General features: G+C 37.1%; 1 protein-coding gene, 1 non-coding gene and 1 pseudogene across 4 annotated transcripts in view; all 3 read left to right on the forward strand.

Annotated features, from left to right (window-relative positions):
• LOC137249306 (uncharacterized) overlaps window positions 1-18,285 on the forward strand; it is a 768,906-nt gene that overhangs the window by 380,041 nt on the left and 370,580 nt on the right. The gene's annotated exons all lie outside the window — the stretch shown is intronic.
• LOC137248438 (uncharacterized) lies at window positions 5,468-7,697 on the forward strand (annotated as a pseudogene).
• Window positions 8,458-8,690, forward strand: LOC137251560 (U11 spliceosomal RNA). The gene has a single exon (XR_010953296.1). It is a non-coding gene; the product is annotated as a U11 spliceosomal RNA (small nuclear RNA).

The following is an 18,285-nucleotide window of genomic DNA, read 5'->3' on the forward strand; positions in this document are numbered from 1 at the left end:
TCCCTTGGAATGTTTGTCGTAATCGCCCAGCGGCGATGATAGAAATAAATCTATCTAAATTTCGCGGCGGCAGGGCATTCTGTTTCAAGCTAAAAGCATTTTTTTTATAAAAAAAAAAACTTTAACTGTAAACCTAAAGGGCCCTTTACTGATACTTAGCATAGACTTGACTTGGCAACTTAGCGACGATTATACTCCACTTAGCGCATACAATCTGGCATCATAATCAATAAATATCAATTTGTATGAGAAAATGTCAAAATGAAATGGAAAAAAAACAAATGGCATCTCAAAATGTAAACGTCACTTAGAACTTACATAGAAAATCAAAATTCAACAGACTTCCGAGTCAAGTTAAGTGTTGCTAAGTTTCCCTGCAAAAATCGTTGGATCATGTGGTCCACTGGAGTACTTACCCTTATACTCCACTGTAATGCAGCAATGGACCAACTCATGTTTCTACACTAACATATTGTAAGCCGATCATTGCTCGTTTTTAACGATTGGAATCACTACAAGATGTTTATTGGACTGGGTACTCCATGGATTACTCTGATGTAATGCGGAGCTGGAGTATATGGTCCAGCCCTAGGACATCGCAATGTTAATTGGACCATATTTTTTGTATGAATTTTGGAGCACTCGGTTGGTCTATAGCGAGTACACTCCATGTATGCATGCGATTTTTGCAGGGACCTTCACCGAGTGCGACGTTATTTTCGCTCAGCGAAGCACTCTTAACGAATGCAGCTTTAAAATGTGTGAATTGTTTAAAAAATTTACTGCGTCATCCACGCACTACAGTATAGACAATTTTTAGCAATTGACCCTACATACATTATATATACATAGTATATATATATAGCTGAAAGAGAAAATATTTTCCCTACCTAAAACATATTTTTTTTTTGTGGTCGTGAAACGATTATTAAACACATTAGACTTGATAATAAACCAAGTTTATACGCAGATACTTACGTTCACGCAATTGTGAATTTTGCCTAAATTACGGTACCCTAATAAAACTAAATCGAAAATCTTTAGCAGCGTGCTGAAGATGTCTACTGATCCTAAACGAAACCCCGAATCTGATTTACTAAGCCAAATTTCTACTTTTATACCCAACATTTCAAAAACTATTGCCGAAGTATAAACATTACAGTATCATGTATGAAATACACTCGTATATTAGTTATGTTTGAATGAATGAAGAAGTTAAATCCACCCCGTTATGAGCAAAAGAAAATAACACGTACGTACTTACGTATAAACATATGCAATAGATACATGCAACTGAAAGAAAATCAGCGCTAACGAAAACTGGTTATTTAACCAAAGATGGAAAATCGAACGTTCAAAGTGTACCTACTTAATTTGATGTACCTTTTGGTTGACATAAAATGTCACATTCCGTAGTTAGTAAAAAAAAGTATTGTCTGGTTGAGAGACTCGTGAAAGCTGGTTATTTTAACTCAGTCGACTCTAATGGCGTTTTCTGTTTGGAAAAAATTTTACCCCCATTTTGCACTCTTAAACTCTAACTTTTGAACTATGTCACCTGGTGCTATGCAAAATAGCTCCATTAATATGTAATCAGTCCCCTTTTCTTATTCAGTGGAAAATTCTTTGTGCAAGGAACACACAAACTCACGAGAGAGCTGAGAAGAACCCACAGGGTCGCTTTATTACTGAAAATAAAACGCCATTAGTTGCATATTTATCCCGATAGACTAACATTTTAACGTATAGGTATATACATATATGCTTTATCTGGAAAGTCCCTATATGAAATTAATTACTTCTTGTAATACTCTCTTAAACGAAGTTATTGTAAAACCGTTGGTGGGTTGTTGAAACTACATTCAGTTCATCTGGTCTCAATAACTTTCCTGTTGTCTCAACAAACAATGGTGTTTTATGATCGAACAAACGAATAATACAATATTTGATATGTCTAAATAGAAGTTTGAATAAAAGATACGATTCTTACTACCTTTCCATCGCTAGTTTTACAGGTTTATGTATATAGATATACCCTGCAGTCAAACCATCTAGTTGCAAACAATCTCATAATTAGTACTCATTCAAAAACTTTTTCGTCAGCTAACTGGCTTTTTTTTTAGCATACGCAACCAAACTGGATAAATATCAGGGTCATAGCTCAGTCCTCTGATGACGAAAACAGGAAAAAATAAGAAGCTTTTGTTCTAACTCTGGACACTCCATTTGCATTTATAAATGATACAAGTTTCAACCTAGTGCGTACCAGTGGGAATATAGTAGTTGTACAGAAGAATTCGTTACGTTACGTTGATATTTCACGGTATGTTGTGCATGCATCCCCGGACAAGTTTTGTGCAGACATACGTATCTATATACATATGAATATCTATTTATAGAGCACATTCAGTCTTGCCAACCAATAAAAATCCCTAAAGTAGCTCAAAAATCTTCCTCCAGGCAAAGATAATTTTCCCCAGAAGTTCCTCTACTTATCTTTATCATACATAGAAATAAAACATTTTTTTTTTTTCATAATATTTTTCTTGTTCCATTGAACAAATACAATGTTGGACTTTTTTTAGTAACTTTCAGCATACTTGCGTTAGATGACTTCTAGATAATTCTGATAAACTGAATTTTTTGACTTTAACCGTATGTAAAGTAAGCGCATGACCCCATATAACATTTTGAAACCATTTTTTTATAAGTAGACTTTAAAAACTTTAATTTAATTTTGAGGTTATAGCTTATCTTCTGAAATAAAATATGAATGTTGTGAAAACAGATTTAAAGAAGGCTATACTTTTATATAGCGACAACTAACAAGAAACTAACCAATATAGTTTTATAAAGCACATTTTAGAAAATATTTAAAATCTGTACTTGTTTTCTTACATCCTCAATTTAAGGTTGAACTTCCCTACTGTTTGTATCACTGACTCCAGTACGAACTGCAAGCAAAGAAGTGTATAAAATGGGGTTAAATATCTCGTATAGTTCATCACAGACGTTTTCACGAACCTTACAACGTACATTCATTTTTTATAGTTCTATAGTTTTTTACATTTAAATATTATTCTCAATTAATTCGACGTTATCTTTTTTATTTTATTGAAAAACGAAACAATAATGCACTTTTTTCATTTATTGACAAAATTAACGTTAACATGCTGCCCTGGGATAAACTTGCCGTAAGATTAACAGGCAATTTTTTAAACTTTCAACTGAAGTTTAAGATTATAAGCATAATTCAAAAAAATTCTACGGAAAAATATCAATTTTCCCTAGCGGATTAAAATGAAAATTGAACAAGCCACTGCATATCCAAAAATATTTTAAAAATTTGGACTTGGTGATATGGGCATAAATATAACAGGGCCAAAGACGTTACCTGCCAAATAGATTTTATTGATTTATTTGTTTATTATTACTTATTCAAGGGTGTCATGGAATCCGATTGTTGTCGGAATCGGATTTGAAACTAATGAATATTGCTGCATTGAACTCAAAACTCTTTGGTTTGGTAAAATAAGTAAATTGTTTTTTGGTCTATAAATCGAGTTTCAACATAAAGCGAAAATTTCCAAATCCATGACGAATATTTTTATTGTTTTCAAATCCGATTCCGACAACAATTGAATTCCGTGACACACCTGATAACTGTATCCCAATAATTTACGGTACCACACAGCGCATGCCTGGTAAATTTGCTGTACATAGTGTTGTTCCGATACGAGTTACTACGAGTATTTTTTAGAGGTGGATTTCAGTTCGATTTTTAATCGATTTAATCGATATTTTTTTAAGAAATGAAGAATCGATTTTCTCTTTAGAAACGTTCGATTTTTTTAGCCTTAGAAGTTTTGACCATCTTTCAGCAACTGTGCCTATTTCATAGCATAAAAACGTGCAGAAAATATATTTGTTGTAATTTTTTATAAATTTAGCTTTATTGGCGCATATTCACAGACCAAGTAAAATAGAGTCTAAATTTTCAAAAAGCTTGACTTTATTAAAAACCATGAACTAAGACTATACGCCATTATGATGGTCGCTATGAGTAAAAGGAGATTTTGGCATTGCATTTGTGCAATTCAGCCTAGCTATCCCGTCTTCAACATAACTGATACCAATTGCGGGCACCAAGGGAGATCAAGTCTTCTTGGCGGAGGTCTTCCGCTTCGTCTGTTTTCAAATACGGATGCCGATAGGAACACCTGCTGTGCCGAAACCGTTCATGAATTCCCAAACAAGACCTGTCGGCTAGTTCGGCGGAGATGGTCATAATTCATCGACATAACTTGTCTCTTGAAAAGGGCCATGCCATCGACTCTCGATACCGCAGCTATGATGAAATATTAATAGGGCTATAGCCAAAAGTTGTTCTCCTTGTGATTTCTAAGCTAACATTGCAGACCTAACTGAGGAAATGTCTGCGCACAATATTGGAATATGTGAAAAAACACAGAAAGCATGGTATTTAGGTATCGTATACACTATCAATCTCACTCCTATGGGAGGAACAAGTGAATAACCCTGTGGTACTCTTTGATGTTGCCAAAATGCCTCAGTCAACGAAACGAGAAAGAAACTGACGAGATTTTTTAGCGGTGAAACCTTGGTAAGCAAGTGAGCAGCAATCAACTATTTTCAGCTCGATTTAATCGTTTTCTTTTTTGAGAATCAAATCGATAAATCGATTCTCCAAAAAGTCGAATCGAATCCAGCTCTAGTACTTTGCTCAAGTACCGACCAAGGCGGAGTCATACAAAGTAGCATCACGGTGACATACATACATAAAAACAGAAATATAAATTCCATGTACTTTATTTTTGTAAATAGAAGTCAAAATCGTACTGCGCCGGAAGTTGGAGTGTTAAATTCTGTGGACATTTGAAAGAACAACCTAAGTTGAGGTAAGTAAATTTCCCAGTTTTTTAATAATAAAGAAACTTTTTTTGGACGGTCATTTCTGTCTAATCGCCGTAATAATATCATGGCTACTTACGGAGATATGAAATCTGTAAGAGCATCTTAACTCAATATTTGTCACTAATGCATTTGCTAAAACAACTTAAGTCACATAAGATAGAAAAGGTAAAAAATATTCGAAATAAGTTTCTAACTACCGCTGGGGAAAGCAACTTAAGTAAATACAGGTTGCTCCCTTTTTTGTTTAATTCACTTTTGGAAAAGCAACCTAATCCCGTGTAAGTGCTTTTCCGCGTGCAGAATATGAAATAATATAAACATAAAAGGAGTTCGGTTCATTTTACAATTAGTAATAAATCAACTTTCGTCGTGTCAACACAACTTACGTCTTGCTAAGAGCATTCTCTGAACATTTTTAAAGTAAAAACGCTTAAAGTGTTGATATTTTAATTACACTTAGGAGCTTCTATTAAATTCAAATATCAGCAAAAAATTACAGATAAGATATTTTGCAATGAAAAGAGGAACGAAAATGGCAAGAAAATTGCCAAAAATATACACAAGCATTTTATCACCTAATTCGATAGAAACAACAACTAAAAGTAGTTTGTTGAAAGACCAGCAAATTCAAGGTACGGTCTCGGATTTAGCACCCCTTTGTATAGAAGCTAGCGCGTCATTTGTTGTTGCAGTAGGAACATCTTCACTGTCTCCATCTGAAGCTATACAGTCTAAGGTTTCTGATGGATTTATAAGTGAAACCGAGTCTGAAGAGGACGCCTTTCATGAAACTGATTTTCTTGATTCAGATTTTATCCCTTCAAGTGATGCTTCGGAGCTAAACTCCACCACTGAAAGCATACAAATTATGAGAAAAGCATTAGAGTCAAACATTAACAATTTCGACTCACCCGGTTTGAATGAGGTCGACATTTTTTCTACTCCAACTGAATTGTTAAAACGAAGTAAAACACCAGGTAGAAATATTAACAAGGAGTACAAAAAATCTATAAGTAACTGCATGACTGACATAAATGTATGCGTACTGTGGGAATGTAGGATGAAATGTAAAACAAAAATTAGCGTCGAACAAAAAACCAGCCTTTTAAGAAGTTGTTATAGTACAGGCGACTATAGTTCACGTCGATAAATATTGTCAAACTTAATTGAAGTTCAACATAAAAAAACGTCAACCCTTGCAAATCCTAATAAACGGGAGTACGTCTATATTTATCATTTTGAAACTAACGGCGAAAAACAAAAGTTTGCAAAAAATGCTTTCTTCAATTTTATGGTGAAACTGAACAGAGAATCAAAACTGTTTGTAAATACCAAATACAACAGGAATACGGTGGAGTTATTCCCGATGACCGCCGGCGACAGCGTGTCCCAATCAACAAACTAACAATTGAAAAGCATAATGAAGTTTTGAACTTCATAAACAGTATTCCAAAATATGAAAGTCATTACAGTCGATGTCATACTACCAAGCTCTATTTCCAACGAGGCCTTAATCTGGCATCATTTTATAGATTATATAAAGAAAATATTTCTAATCCGGTATCAGAAACTAAATTTCAGGAGATATTTAAAGCTCTAGATATTAAATTTAAAAAGCCCCAGCTTGACTTATGCACTCAATGCGAGATACTAAAAGTAAAAATTAAAAACAAAGAGAATATAGAGGAAAAAGCTGAGATTAAATTACAATTACAAAAGCACCACGATGCTGCTGATTTCGCCTACGCTTGTAAGAAAAGGGACAAAGAACTTTCTCTTCAAGATAGTCTGTGAAAATGTTTTCTTTTGACCTTCAGCAGTGACTGCCAACGCCTTATTTGAAAGCTTCTATTTTTTTATAAACTTCTTTGTGGACTTTCAATTTAACTATTCATGATGGTGCAATCAATAAAGCTAACTGCTATATTTGGCATGAAACTATTGCGAAGCGTGGAGCCAATGATATCGGCTCTTGCATTTATAAATGTCTTCTAGGCTTACCCAATAATATAAAGCATGTCATTTTGTACAGCGATTCCTGCACTGGTCAGAACCGTAACTCATTTATTTGTGCTATGTTCGTAAAAGTATTGGAAGATCATCCTACAATTGAAATGATTGATCACAAATTTCTTGTTGTTGGTCATACTCATCTAGAATGTGATACAGTTCACGCACAAATAGAAAAGAAGAAAAGAAACTATTCTGTTTCTATTCAGCATCCCCATGACTGGTCTAATTTAATTGCTGCTACAAACAAAAAGTATATTACTCAGGACATGAAACAGGAGGATTTTTACAATTTTCATGCACTGATGAAAGACAAATATACCTGGAGAAGCAATAACACCAATGGTTTGTATTTTATACTATTTTATACTTACTTATATTTATTTAATCATTATTCGTATTTTTAGGTGAAACGTTTGAGTGGAAGCTGGTAAGGTGGCTGCGGTATGAAAAAAAGGAACCAGGACTGATACGGTACAAATATTCTCTTGACGTGGACGATTCATTCAAGGAGTTGAACATAAGTGCACGACGCAAAAGAAATCAAAACATCGAGATCTCAAAATGTTATACAGGTCCTCTTCCGATTTCTGTAAACAAAAAGCGCGATTTACTTGATATGTTGCCATTGATTAAACCAGAGCTCCATAATTTTTACCAAAATATTAAAGTGGAAGGACAACATGAAGTTGAAATAGATTCAGATTTGGATGAAATTGAAGAAAATAACTTATAGTTGAATAAATGGAAATTAGAACAATTGTCAATGTATTATTATATGCAAGTACATTTCAAGATTATTGGATTAAATCATTTTATTTTCTTTCCTACTATATGTTGTATATGTTTTTTCTTTTGATTTTTTTGGTTTATTTTGTCGATTACTATTAAAAATGAATTTTAGACTCTTCACTTCCAATATTCTGTTTGCAAAAGTAACCTAAGTCATCATACGTAACCAAATTATTTAAAAATTTTATAAGAAGTGATTTTTGTAAAACCTCTTATGTGACTTAAGTTGATATTTTTTTCTAAAACCAGTTTTGCAAAAGAACTTAATTTTTTTGAAATTTATTTAAAAAGAAATCGTTACATATAGAGAAGAAATTTTACTAAAAGAGGTACGGTAGATCATGGTTTCATTATATAATGGTTTTATTTCTATTTAGTAACTACCAACAAAGATTTTGTACGCAGCTAAAGGTGTTTTTTCGCTCTCCTGTAAAATTTGAGTTTTAGACTTAAGTTGTTCTTTCAAATGTCCACAGAATTCTCGATGCCTACCATTCAAATACAAAGAATGCTTTGCGTATAATCTGCTCTCCCAACTAAATTTAAATAATGTACATATGTACATACATATGCCCATATGTTCCTGCATATAACACAAAGCCGGTAAAAGCAGAATATTTTCGTTCCTTCATGCTGTGTGCTATTTAAAAAAACTTTACATTTCTCAACTGCTTTATTTATGTCATAATATTTTTTTAAAGCTGTTGTGCAAATTGTTTCAAAAAGGGTGCTCGTCTTGCATCTAATATTCCAATCGGGGTTCAATACCTCGCGTGCAGACGCATTGCAGTGTTCGTGTTAAGCTTTATATAAATGGTGAAGTAGGTTGAAGTTCGACTTGCTTCTGATTTTATACTAACGTTGTGAACACTCCAGTGGGGTATGGCTTTGCATATCCAGTACATAATTTTTTGATATGAGATTTGGCTGCCAAAGGCATTGCTTTCAAGTGATTGCGTAGCCTGAGAGCGCTCGATCTCGTCTGGAGAATAATAGAGTTTTACTTTTTTGTTCATTTGAAAAATTCTGTTCGTTCGTTCTTTTTGTAATGAACGAACAAGTTGTTCTTTTTTTATTCATCTGTTCCTTTTTATCAAGTAAATTTGTTCACTCTTGCTCACACCAAAGAAGGATAGATAAATACAATAAAAGCCGTCACTCGTTATTTTGTGGCGAGTATCTCGCTGGAAATTGAAAAAATTGATGCTGTATGTTTTCTGAGAGGAACATTTTTAATTGTCTCGCATTTATCCATGCCGTGTAGGCCCCTTGTGCAACTGTGCTTTTTGGAAAGAGAATTAAATAAGTTAATTAAATACAGTCGAAAAATATACAAATACCCCACGAAAATGTATAGAAGACATTTATCTCGCCCAAAAAAAAGTAGCGGCTACCTCTCAGTATACATCGAGTAAATGCCAAAAAACTAACGAGTGACGGCTCTAAAAGCCCCCATTACTGATACTTAGCATAGACTTGACTTGACATGGTGTAAACTTGGCAACTTAGCCACGATTATACTCCACTTGGCGAATAAAATCTGGCATCATAATCAGCGTTGAAATTTATTTTTAAATAAATGTCAATTTGTATGACAAAATGTCAAAATGAAATGGAAACAAACAAATGGCATCTCAAAATGTAAACGTCACTTAGAACTTACATAGAAAATCAAAATTCAACAGACTTCTAAGTCAAGTTAAGTTTTGAGTAATCAGTAACATGCAATGTTCATTTAACAGAACTGTAAGTGACAGTTCGCAAACCAAGTCAAGTCTATGCTAAGTACATGGTTCAATTATGTACAGATTGGCTCATCTCATCAGCTGATTTTATTTATGTCATTGCATGGTCGAAGGGATTGTCAAAAGGAGATGGCAAACTCAAAATGAAACCAACACATTGGCAACATTTTACTTACACATACAAAAACTGCTAAGTTTTATGTTTCCATTCCATACCATTCGCACCAACACCAATACACAGATTTTGACAATTTGAACAGACATATTTTGTTGCTTTACAGATGAGCCAACCTGTATATAATTGAACCATGGCTAAGTATGAGTAATGGGCCCTTTAGGAACACAAAATTAATATTTAAAAAAATGACAGCTGCATTCAATGCAAAAACATTTGATAAAAATATTTTAGGTATAAAAGATTTAGATTCAGGTATAAAAGTTGACAAATTGTTGCCTACGTCTATACTAATAACTCATGTTTCAATCACTACATTAACAGTTCTTTGAGTTCTTTAAATGCCTCAGTTTTTTTCGTATCAACTTGGACATGGCAAAGTTCAGTGTATTGAAGATCCAGCAACTGAAAAAGGAGTTGGAGAGCCGTGGATTGAATACAACCGGCATTAAACTCGAACTTCAGGCACAACTACGAGAGGCAATGGAAGCAGGAGAAATTAACGTGGACGAGTATGTCTTTCCTCTTGATGGCGAGGAGATAACAAAAATTGAAGAGAAAAATGAAACATCGCAGACAGTTACCAGCACAGACTTGAACGAGATATTGGCTGCAATATCTGCACAAACGTAGACAGTAACGTCGAAAATTGGAGCACAAGAAACACGTATTTCAGAAATGTCGACACAGATAACATCCAGGATGGAAACTCAACTGGAATCACAGGAGGCACGTATAACATCCAAGATGGAGGCACAGGAGGCACGCATTTCAGAAATGTCGTCACAAATGTCAACTCAACTGGCAACGCAAGAGACACGCATAACATCCAAGATGGAAAAACAACTAGAATCACAGGAGAACCGTATAACAGCGAAGATTGAATCACAGGAGACACGTATCTCAGAAATGTCGTCAGAAATAACATCTAAAATTGAAGCACAAGAGGCACGTATATCAGAAATGTCGACACAAATTTCAGCACATGTATCATGGCAGATCTCTGCACAACCACAATCGCGTATGGAAGAGAAACTAAAGCCTCGTTTTCATTATGGCATATATGTCGTCAAATGTTGCCAAAATAATGAAAACGGGCTGCCAAATAGTGTCAGTTACGTTTGCAGTCAGGTTTGACAGCTCACTGTCAGACAAAATGGCATCCAAGTGAAAACGACCAAATTTCAGTTTGCCAGCGCTGTTGGAAACGTTCCCGTCAACCGATTTAAATGAAATTTGGCACAGAGATAACGTATCACCTTCTAAGACTTTCTACTTAGGTGTTGTCTCACAAGGTTGCCACCTATTCGAAATTAAAAAAAATTGCATTACATATACCGATATGGGTATAAAATGAAAGGTATTTCACCCCGCATTACAATAGGGACATTTTTGAGTAGGGTTGCCATTTAGGGTTGCCACCTATTCGAAATTAAAAAAAATTGCATGAGATATACCGATATGGGTATCAAACGAAAGGTATTTCACTCCGCATTACAATAGGAACATTTCTGAGTAGGGTTGCCGTTTTTGGTTGCCACCTATTCGAAATTAAAAAAAAATTGCATGAGATATGCCGATATGGGTATCAAACGAAAGGTATTTCACTCCGCATTACAGTAGGAACATTTCTGAGTAGGGTTGCCATTTAGGGTTGCCACCTATTCGAAATTAAAAAAAAATTACATGAGATATGCCGATATGGGTATCAAACGAAAGGTATTTCACTCCGCATTACAATAGGAACATTTTTGAGTAGGGTTGCCATTTAGGGTTGCCACCTATTCGAAATTAAAAAAAAATTGCATGAGATATGCCGATATGGGTATCAAACGGAAGGTATTTCACTCCGCATTACAGTAGGAACATTTCTGAGTAGGGTTGCCATTTAGGGTTGCCATTTAGGGTTGCCACCTATTCGAAATAAAAAAAAAATTGCATGAGATACGCCGATATGGGTATCAAACGAAAGGTATTTCACTCCGCATTACAATAGGGACATTTTTGAGTAGGGTTGCCATTTAGGGTTGCCACCTATTCGATATTTAAAAAAATTGCATGAGATATGCCGATATGGGTATCAAACGAAAGGTATTTGACTCCGCAATTACAGTAGGAACATTTTTGAGTAGGGTTGCCATTTAGGGTTGCCACCTATTCGAAATAAAAAAAATTGCATGAGATACGCCGATATGGGTATCAAACGAAAGGTAATTCACTCCGCATTACAATAGGAACATTTTTGAGTAGGGTTGCCGTTTAGGGTTGCCACCTATTCGAAATTTAAAAAAAATTGCATGAGATATGCCGATATGGGTATCAAACGAAAGGTATTTCACTCCGCATTACAATAGGGTAATTTTTTAGTAGGGTTGCCATTTAGGGTTGCCAACTATTCGAAATTTAAAAAAATTGCATGGGATATGCCGATATGGGTATCAAACGAAAGGTATTTCACTCCGTATTACAATAGGATCATTTTTGAGTAGGGTTGCCACCAATTCGAAATTAAAAAAAAATTGCATGAGATATGCCGACATGGGTATCAAACGAAAAGTATTTCACTCCGCATTACCAACCGGGACATTTTTGAGTAGAGTTGCCGTTTGGGGTTGGAGTAGTTGGAGGACGTAATGGATAAGTCAGCTTCAAATTCTGCAATTTTCGTTCATCCAGTCGGTAGTACCACTGAAAAAAGGAAGCGGGTGAGAAAACTGACTGAAAAATGGACAGCCGAGCAAACGTAGAGGCTATTGCAGGAAGTAGAAGTCAGGGAGGGGACCTTAAATTTTCTTTCGTCTCAATACAGGGACCGGAATTTGAGGGAGGCTCAATGGCAAGATGTGGCGGATATTTTAAAGATGTCGCGATTTGAGGTATCTGCCAAGTGGAACAGCCTGCGCTGATCTTTCCGCGTGAGTTCCTTTTCTCTTTATAAATATACTAGCATTTACCCGCGGCCCCGTCCGCAAGGAGAAAATGAAATGTATGGGCTATTCACGTTTTAGCCTGCTTATCAAGGTATCTGTTTAAACATTTTTTTCTGTCTAATGCACTTTATTTTTGTAATTGAATAAAAAAAAAGGTCTATATGAGCTGATAACCTGATAGGATCCAACAAATGATCCCGAATTTATCCAGAAAAAGCCACGAATTGACCCGACGATATCGCGGACGGAAACCATCCAGAAATGCCCCGGAAGGGTCTCCAAAAGTTCCCGGAATAGTCCCAAAAACCCGAAATGACAACGACACGATTCTTGACTTATCCAGAGAACCACACAGAAATGATCCCTGAAGGGTACCAAAATGATCCCGAAATAGTCGCGGAAAAGTTCCGGAATGACCCTGACGGGCTCAGGGACGAATCTCAAAAAACATCCAGAAAATATACCTAAAACCCTCCAGAAATGATGCCGAAAGGGTCCCCAAATGATCCCGTATTATTCGCGAAAAAGTCCCGAAATGAACCCGACGGGATCCCGGACGGATACCCAAAACCTTTTAGAAATGATGCCGGAAGGTACCTCAAATGATCCCGAAAAAGTTCTGAAATGACCCTGATGGGATCCCGGACGGATCCCTAAAACCTTCCAGAAATGATGCCGAAAGGGTCCCCAAATGATCCCGTATTAGTCTCGAAAAAGTCCCGAAATGACTCCCACGGGATCCCGGACGGATACCCAAAATCATCTAGAAATGATGCCGGAAGGTACCCCAAATGATCCCGAAAAAGTCCCGAAATGACCGTGATGGGATCCCGGACGGATCCCTAAAACCCTCCAGAAATGATGCCGAAAGGGCCCCCAAATGATCCCGTATTAGTCTCTAAAAAGTCCCGAAATGACCCCGACGGGATCCCGGACGGATACCCAAAACCATTTAGAAATGATTCCCGGAGGTACCACAAATGATCCCGAAAAAGTCCCGAAATGACCCTGATGGGATCCCGAACGGATCCCTAAAACCCTCCAGAAATGATGCCGAAAGGGTCCCCAAATGATCCCGTATTAGTCTCGAAAAAGTCCCGAAATGACCCCCACGGGATCCCGGACGGAACCCGAAAAGCAACCAGAAATAATGCCGGTAGGCACCCCAAATGATCCCGAAATGACCCCATCGCTGTCAAAAATATTTACTTAACGTTTGACGTCAGTGGTGAAAACTGGATGTCAATCGACTGACACCACAATTTGATGACAGTCTTTGGCACACACTGCTATATCGACTTCATGCCAGTTTTTAATATGTAATGAAAACACATTTGACACCAAATTGCCATGACGACAGTTATGTCAGTATTTGATGTCAGTGATTTTGACATAGTGAAAACAAAGCATAACGCAGTTTCAGGAAGGGTTCAGTGGTCGACAAGATAAAATGGAGGCCGAGATAGATGCTTTAAAAGATCGTATTCAGGAGTTGCAATTGAACCGTCCAATAACGTCAACGTCTACTCTGAATGTAAAATCCCCAACGTTTGATGGTTCTGTTCCTTTCCAGGTATTTAAGCTCCAATTTGAGAAGACGTCTACAGCGAACAACTGGAATGCTGAAGATAAAGTTGCAGCTCTGTTCGTGGCAGCAGAACAACTACGAAACATTGATGAGTGCTCTAGAGAGGCGATACGGAAGCGAACACAGGAAGCAGATACACCAAATAGAGTTGCAAAACCGTTACCAAAGAGCGAATGACACTTTGCAGAAGTTTGCCTCGGATGTTGAAAGATTGGCTCATCTCGCAAATGCGGACGCACCCGTGGAATACACAGAGAGGGTAAAAGTCCAGAGTTTTATAAATGGCATACGGGACGTCGAAGCGAAGCGAGCTACATACGCAAACCCAAAGCTGACATTTGCTGAAACGGTATCACATGCATTGACTCAGGAAACTGCCTCCCTATTGAGTAAACCAGCATATAAATCTCATCGTGTGGAAGTAGAAAGACCAGAGTGGGTAGACACAATTTTGGAAGCATTGAAGGGTACGCAGCAGAAGAATAATGGTGCAATCAAATGTTTGAAATGCGGAAACCCTGAGCACATTGCTCGTCATTGCAGCACCGGTCCTGGTAGTTCCAACTTGGGTGGCCGTAAACGCAAAGCTGGAGGAGATAAGCAAGAGCGAGTCAGATGTAAAGATCGAAAACTTGCCCCAGCTATTGAATTTCCTGTGATATTTGTGTCGCAAATTGGAAGGAAATCAAGCAGTCTTACCGTCAGAGGGAATGTCGATGGCAAAAAATGTGTTCTGACTGTAGATACGGGCGCATCTCATTCCTTAATCCAATCTGACTTGGTCAAGGGGAGAGTAAAACCGTTACCTGGAGCAAGGTTGCGTACGGTCACAGGCGAGCATAACCAAGTCCAGGGAGCAGTGGTATGTGAAGTCTTAATTGGGAAGGTCATGGTTCTACACAAATTCATTGTGGCAGAGATTGTTGATGAAGTCATATTGGGAGTGGACTTCTTAGTTGGCCATGACAACAAAATCGATATGCAGAGAAGGGTTATGCTTTATGAGAACCAGGATGTGCCACTTAGCTTCAGTTTGGAAAAGGGGTTCAGCAGTAATCGAGTACTGGTGGAGAAGAGTCGACAAAGACCACGAAAGTCAAAGGTAAAAGTTGATGGAACGAATGGGCCAAACAAAACAAAATCAAAGATACCTGCGAGAGAAACACTGGCATTGACAAACCCGAACGGACGCACCAAAACGACTGAAAGAATTTTCCAGAAAGGATGCAAGGGTGGTTTCGAGCCAGCGCGCACTACTGTTGTGAAACGTCAAGACGGTACAAAGTCAATCCGTCAAGATCAAGCTCTGCGAAGTAGTTCTTCATTGGTCCAACAACAGAGTGCGAGGGAACGATCCAAGATAATGAATAGTAAGATGAAACGCAGGTACGATGAGAACAATAATTCGGAAGGTTTCTTGGAGGGACATTTGGTACTGCTATACAACCCTCACCGGCGGAAAGGTGTTCCATCCAAATTTCGGTGCAGTTGGGAAGGCCGTACAAAGTTGTGAAGAAGATCAGTGACACCATCTACTGCATATAAACCATTGGGAAACCACGAAGTAGAAGAGTGGTACATTTGGATATGCTAGCGGCGTTTAGATCGAGAGATTTGTCTGATTGGGACGATCAGACTTAGGTGGAGGGCAGTGTTACGAATATTAGCAACACTAAGGGGTACTGCCATCTCTAAGCCGATGCTAAGCAGTGACTGTATGCACATACATAAATCAATCATGTATCTACATAAACTAATAAATCATTATGTCTACACATATGTACGTACACGCAGCGGAGAAGAGATGCACAAGCACATGCAGATATCTTATATGAAATGCTCCCAAAAGTATGCAATGGTAATTGCATGTGTAGCTCACAAATACACTCGCATATGAGAAGCTATATACGTGCATCTGTAGTTATAATTATATGGCGGTAACTAAGTAAATTCTGGAAGCGCCTAGAAGATGCCACGAGGAAATCACAGAGTATAAAAGCACCAACAATAGAGGCGCTACAAACAGTTTTGATTAAGCACGCAATCTGTCGGGCAATAGTAGAGTTATTTATTGTGAAGTACTTTAATAAAGGCCATTTTGCATTATTAAGTATTGGAGTTATTTATTCAACAGTTTAGTGATTCGAACTTAGCAGAAGGTTGCAAATAAGAGGATTTGCAGTAAATTCGTTACAATATTTTGACAACTACTGTTAGCAACATTTATTCTAGATACAGGTGCGAGTGGATATGCTATAGGAGGCGTTTTGTCACAACTGGTTGATGGACAGGAGAAGGTAGTTGCATATTACAGCCGTTCAATTGGAAAACCAGAGAGGAACTACTGCGTTACACGGAGAGAGCTGTTGGCATTAGTAGCGTGCATTAAACATTTTTGCAAATACCTCTACGAACAGCGATTCCGCGTCAGGACAGATCACGCAGCGTTGAAATGGCTTCTGCAGTTCCGTAATCCGGAAGGACAATTGGCACGGTGTATCGAGCGACTACAAAGCAATGACTTTTCCATTGAGCATCGAAAAGGCAGTAACCATGGAAATGCTGATCCAATGTCACGAAGAACATGTAGTTTGGAATGCAAGCACTGTTCAAAGGCCGAGGCTAAAGGAGACATTATAGATGTCCGGCTAATGACTATAACATGTACGGATGAATGGGACAAGGAACAACTAAAGAAGTGTCAGCTAGAAGATACTGATCTGTCACATGTTATGCAAGGGCTCGAACGAAACCAAAGACCAAATAGAGAGGAGGTGTCAGCAGAGAGTCCAATTGCGAAATCATATTGGGCAAAGTGGAACACTTTAGAATTGATATCCGGGTGCTTGCATCGAGTATGGGAGAGTGAGGATGGTCAATGCAAGAAGAAAGTGATAGTTGTTCCCAGAAAGAGGATTCCTGACGTGCTCAGCGAGTTGTATAATGGTCCAAGCGGAGGTCATCTTGGAATCACGAAGACGCTCGGGAAGATTAAACAGAGATTCTATTGGGTTGGTTGCCGTCAGTCGGCCACTGAGTGGATTGCGAACTGCGAGGTTTGCAGCAGAGCAGGGGAGTAGCCAGAAAATTGCCTGGGTGGGGGCGGGGGAGGGTTTAAAAAAAATTTTTTTTCAGTTAAATAAATAAAAAAAGATGTTGCCTTTAGCTTTAACATTAAAGTACGTGTATTTAGGATATGATATGGAAAAGGTTACATTAAAAACTCAAGCGCATGCGTCGGCTTTTCTTTGCCATTTCATCTAAAATCAGCCTAAGGGTTGAAAAAGATCTCTCGTTCGTTGCCGTTGTTACTGGAAGCGTACACAAGATTTTCAACAACATGTGAACATTAGGAAAAGCCACAGAATCGCATTCCTGTAATATTAATCATAGATAAATTGATAAAAAAAAACCGAAGTAACTCCTTCAGTAATAAGTAGAATTCATGCTTTTTGAGCCTATGCATGAGATCTAATGTATACGTATATAAAATTCAAAAGAAAGAAACTGATCGAATAGAAAAAAATTTTATGTAAAAAAGTCATATCTACACGGAAAAAACACATTTTAAAATGTGAAAAATACATTATTTTTCATTTATCAAATAATTTGAATTTTACATTTTTGAAATGTGTTTTTGATATGAAAAAAATGTAGATATTACATTATAATAAAGTGTTTTCCACATGGAAAATAATGTCAAATTTGCATTATTTTTCAAAATAGGAAATGTGTACTTCGAAAAAATGCAGTAAATTTAACATTATTTAAATGTGGAGAATAAAATCAAGCACGAGAGTTAGCATCGTTTAGTTCGGCAAACAAACAGAATCGTAAGCAATGTTTATATTGTAACGAATTTGCTTGCAAATCTTCTTATTTGCAATCCTCTGCTAAGTTCGAATCACTAAACTGTTGAATAAATAACTCCAATATTGAATAATGGAAAAATGGCCTTTATTAAAATACTTCACAATAACACTCAAACTGTGCAACGAATAGCTTAATAACCAAACTGATAGCTTAAAGGAAACTGACTTTCAAAATAATAGTGCTATTGCTCGCTAGATATCGTCTTACTCGTAACTGCTTGACAATTCAAATCAAACT

Source organism: Eurosta solidaginis, chromosome 4, assembly GCF_040869045.1.
Source record: "Eurosta solidaginis isolate ZX-2024a chromosome 4, ASM4086904v1, whole genome shotgun sequence".
NCBI lineage: Eukaryota > Metazoa > Arthropoda > Insecta > Diptera > Tephritidae > Eurosta > Eurosta solidaginis.